The sequence below is a fragment of the Oncorhynchus gorbuscha genome, unplaced genomic scaffold (genome assembly GCF_021184085.1).
Source record: "Oncorhynchus gorbuscha isolate QuinsamMale2020 ecotype Even-year unplaced genomic scaffold, OgorEven_v1.0 Un_scaffold_5196, whole genome shotgun sequence".
In the NCBI taxonomy this organism is placed as follows: domain Eukaryota; kingdom Metazoa; phylum Chordata; class Actinopteri; order Salmoniformes; family Salmonidae; genus Oncorhynchus; species Oncorhynchus gorbuscha.
The window spans coordinates 22,501-27,563 of record NW_025749055.1 but is presented as its reverse complement, the minus strand read 5'-3'; the positions used below and the strand labels follow the sequence as shown (position 1 = coordinate 27,563).

The 5,063-nt window shown below is 48.4% G+C and overlaps 1 long non-coding RNA gene across 1 annotated transcript in view; it reads right to left on the bottom strand.

The window, feature by feature from the left end:
• Positions 1-1,201: 1,201 nt before the first annotated feature.
• Positions 1,202-5,063, bottom strand: part of LOC124028987 — a 16,208-nt gene continuing 12,346 nt past the window's right edge. Inside the window, exon 3 of the long non-coding RNA XR_006837697.1 lies at positions 1,202-1,306. This is a non-coding gene — a long non-coding RNA (uncharacterized LOC124028987). The remainder of the gene's footprint in view (positions 1,307-5,063) is intronic.

Sequence of the window (5,063 nt, the reverse complement as noted above, 5' to 3'; positions counted from 1 at the left end):
TCTACCACCAGGGGAATCTAGGGGCCAGACGACTGGCTGACTGATCTACCACCAGGGGAATCTAGGGGTCAGACGACTGGCTGGCTGATCTACCACCAGGGGAATCTAGGGGCCAGACGACTGGCTGGCTGATCTACCACCAGGGGAATCTAGGGGCCAGACGACTGGCTGGCTGATCTACCACCAGGGGAATCTAGGGGCCAGACGACTGGCTGACTGATCTACCACCTGGGGAATCTAGGGGCCAGACGACTGGCTAGCTGACTGATCTACCACCAGGGGAATCTAGGGGCCAGACGACTGGCTGACTGATGTAGCACCAGGGGAATCTAGGGGCCAGACGACTGGCTGGCTGATCTACCACCAGGGGAATCTAGGGACCACACTCTGATTCTTTTCTTAATTGAATTACCGACTGGTAGCTACATCCCAAAGGGCCAGAGCAGTGGGCTTTGGTGCTCTGCCGCTGTAATGAAGAGAAGACGAGGGAGCGAGGAGAGAAGCTGAGGGAGGAGGGAGGGAGGGAGAAGAGGAGAGGAGCTGAGGGATATAATTATGTGGTGAGGAGAGAGGGAGGAAGGGGAGGAGGGAGGCAGGGTGGAGGGAGGGAGGGTAGGAGGGAGGGAGAGGGAGGAGAGGAAGGAGGGGGAAGGGTGGGAGGGAGGAGAGGAGGAGGGAGAGGGAGGAGAGGAGAGGAGGGAGGGGGAGGAGGGAGGGAGAGGGAGGAGATGAGGGAGGGGGAGGAGGGAGGGAAAGGGAGGAGAGGAGGAGGGAGGAGAGGAGGAGGAGGGAGGCAGGGTGGAGGGAGGTAGGGTAGGAGGGAGGGAGAGGGAGGGAGGAGAGGAAGGAGGGGGAAGGGAGGGAGGGAGGGAGGAGAGGAGGAGGGAGAGGGAGGAGAGGAGAGGAGGGAGGGGGAGGAGGGAGGGAGAGGGAGGAGAGGGAGGGAGGGGGAGGAGAGGAGGGAGGGGGAGGAGGGAGGGAAAGGGAGGAGAGGAGGAGGGAGGAGAGGAAGAGGAGGGAGGCAGGGTGGAGGAGAGGAGAGGAGGGAGGAGAGGAGGGAGGAGAGGAGAGGAGGGAGGAGGAGCAGAGCCAGGGATAGTCCCCCTCACCGTCTCTGACAGTATGACTGCCTCGGCGGGCTGCAGGGAGATGTCAGTGGTCTTCAGCTCCTTGTCAAAGATCTCCTGGTGTTTACTGTTCCTCTTCTCTTTCTTCTTGTCCTTCCTCTCCCTCCGACTCGTCGCGCTCCAGCTTATCCTGGAACTTGCAGTGCAACTTCTTTGGCAGGAGAGGCTCTAGGGCAAAGCTGGGAGGGAGAGGACAACAGGGAGAAGGAGTGAACATGCAGTATTTAGACCCTTTGCTATGAGACTCTAAATGTTTCTTATCACATACGTGTGTGTGTTTGTGTATATTATTGATTATTGAAAGCTGTGTTTTGAAATGTGAAAAAAATCCCTTTTCTCCTGACGTCCCCATTAGTCATATGTGCATCCTTGTGTCTGGTCCTTATTGAACGCAGAAATTATCAGAAATTCAGAGAGTGTGTCCCCATTCTACTGGTTCTATCTGGACGTCCCCATTAGTCATATGTGCATCCTTGTGTCTGGTCCTTATTGAACGCAGAAATTATCAGAAATTCAGAGAGGTGTGTCCCCATTCTACTGGTTCTATCTGGACGTCCCCATTCTACTGGTTCCATCTGGACGTCCCCATTAGTCATATGTGCATCCTTGTGTCTGGTCCTTATTGAACGCAGAAATTATCAGAAATTCAGAGAGGTGTGTCCCCATTCTACTGGTTCCATCTGGACGTCCCCATTAGTCATATGTGCATCCTTGTGTCTGGTCCTTATTGAACGCAGAAATTATCAGAAATTCAGAGAGGTGTGTCCCCATTCTACTGGTTCTATCTGGACGTCCCCATTAGTCATATGTGCATCCTTGTGTCTGGTCCTTATTAAACGCAGAAATTATCAGAAATTCAGAGAGGTGTGTCCCCATTCTACTGGTTCTATCTGGACGTCCCCATTAGTCATATGTGCATCCTTGTGTCTGGTCCTTATTGAACGCAGAAATTATCAGAAATTCAGAGAGGTGTGTCCCCATTCTACTGGTTCTATCTGGACGTCCCCATTAGTCATATGTGCATCCTTGTGTCTGGTCCTTATTGAACGCAGAAATTATCAGAAATTCAGAGAGGTGTGTCCCCATTCTACTGGTTCTATCTGGACGTCCCCATTCTACTGGTTCTATCTGGACGTCCCCATTAGTCATATGTGCATCCTTGTGTCTGGTCCTTATTGAACGCAGAAATTATCAGAAATTCAGAGAGGTGTGTCCCCATTCTACTGGTTCCATCTGGGCGTCCCCATTAGTCATATGTGCATCCTTGTGTCTGGTCCTTATTGAACGCAGAAATTATCAGAAATTCAGAGAGGTGTGTCCCCATTCTACTGGTTCCATCTGGACGTCCCCATTAGTCATATGTGCATCCTTGTGTCTGGTCCTTATTGAACGCAGAAATTATCAGAAATTCAGAGAGGTGTGTCCCCATTCTACTGGTTCTATCTGGACGTCCCCATTAGTCATATGTGCATCCTTGTGTCTGGTCCTTATTGAACGCAGAAATTATCAGAAATTCAGAGAGGTGTGTCCCATTCTACTGGTTCTATCTGGACGTCCCCCATTAGTCATATGTGCATCCTTGTGTCTGGTCCTTATTGAACGCAGAAATTATCAGAAATTCAGAGAGGTGTGTCCCCATTCTACTGGTTCTATCTGGACGTCCCCATTAGTCATATGTGCATCCTTGTGTCTGGTCCTTATTGAACGCAGAAATTATCAGAAATTCAGAGAGGTGTGTCCCCATTCTACTGGTTCTATCTGGACGTCCCCATTAGTCATATGTGCATCCTTGTGTCTGGTCCTTATTGAACGCAGAAATTATCAGAAATTCAGAGAGGTGTCCCCATTCTACTGGTTCTATCTGGACGTCCCCATTAGTCATATGTTCATTCTACTGGTTCCATCTGGACGTCCCCATTCTACTGGTTCCATCTGGACGTCCCCATTCTACTGGTTCTATCTGGACGTCCCCATTAGTCATATGTGCATCCTTGTGTCTGGTCCTTATTGAACGCAGAAATTATCAGAAATTCAGAGAGGTGTGTCCCCATTCTACTGGTTCTATCTGGACGTCCCCATTAGTCATATGTGCATCCTTGTGTCTGGACCTTATTGAACGCAGAAATTATCAGAAATTCAGAGAGGTGTGTCCCCATTCTACTGGTTCTATCTGGACGTCCCCATTAGTCATATGTGCATCCTTGTGCCTGGTCCTTATTGAACGCAGAAATTATCAGAAATTCAGAGAGGTGTTTCCCCATTCTACTGGTTCTATCTGGACGTCCCCATTAGTCATATGTGCATCCTTGTGTCTGGTCCTTATTGAACGCAGAAATTATCAGAAATTCAGAGAGGTGTGTCCCCATTCTACTGGTTCTATCTGGACGTCCCCATTAGTCATATGTGCATCCTTGTGTCTGGTCCTTATTGAACGCAGAAATTATCAGAAATTCAGAGAGGTGTGTCCCCATTCTACTGGTTCTATCTGGACGTCCCCATTAGTCATATGTGCATCCTTGTGTCTGGTCCTTATTGAACGCAGAAATTATCAGAAATTCAGAGAGGTGTGTCCCCATTCTACTGGTTCTATCTGGACGTCCCCATTAGTCATATGTGCATCCTTGTGTCTGGTCCTTATTGAACGCAGAAATTATCAGAAATTCAGAGAGGTGTGTCCCCATTCTACTGGTTCTATCTGGACGTCCCCATTAGTCATATGTGCATCCTTGTGTCTGGTCCTTATTGAACGCAGAAATTATCAGAAATTCAGAGAGGTGTGTCCCCATTCTACTGGTTCTATCTGGACGTCCCCATTAGTCATATGTGCATCCTTGTGTCTGGTCCTTATTGAACGCAGAAATTATCAGAAATTCAGAGAGGTGTGTCCCCATTCTACTGGTTCTATCTGGACGTCCCCATTAGTCATATGTTCATTCTACTGGTTCCATCTGACGTCCCCATTCTACTGGTTCCATCTGGACGTCCCCATTCTACTGGTTCTATCTGGACGTCCCCATTAGTCATATGTGCATCCTTGTGTCTGGTCCTTATTGAACGCAGAAATTATCAGAAATTCAGAGAGGTGTGTCCCCATTCTACTGGTTCTATCTGGACGTCCCCATTAGTCATATGTGCATCCTTGTGTCTGGTCCTTATTGAACGCAGAAATTATCAGAAATTCAGAGAGGTGTGTCCCCATTCTACTGGTTCTATCTGGACGTCCCCATTAGTCATATGTGCATCCTTGTGCCTGGTCCTTATTGAACGCAGAAATTATCAGAAATTCAGAGAGGTGTGTCCCCATTCTACTGGTTCTATCTGGACGTCCCCATTAGTCATATGTGCGTCCTTGTGTCTGGTCCTTATTGAACGCAGAAATTATCAGAAATTCAGAGAGGTGTGTCCCCATTCTACTGGTTCTATCTGGACGTCCCCATTAGTCATATGTGCATCCTTGTGTCTGGTCCTTATTGAACGCAGAAATTATCAGAAATTCAGAGAGGTGTGTCCCCATTCTACTGGTTCTATCTGGACGTCCCCATTAGTCATATGTGCATCCTTGTGTCTGGTCCTTATTGAACGCAGAAATTATCAGAAATTCAGAGAGGTGTTTCCCCATTCTACTGGTTCTATCTGGACGTCCCCATTAGTCATATGTGCATCCTTGTGTCTGGTCCTTATTGAACGCAGAAATTATCAGAAATTCAGAGAGGTGTGTCCCCATTCTACTGGTTCTATCTGGACGTCCCCATTAGTCATATGTGCATCCTTGTGTCTGGTCCTTATTGAACGCAGAAATTATCAGAAATTCAGAGAGGTGTGTCCCCATTCTACTGGTTCTATCTGGACGTCCCCATTAGTCATATGTGCATCCTTGTGTCTGGTCCTTATTGAACGCAGAAATTATCAGAAATTCAGAGAGGTGTGTCCCCATTC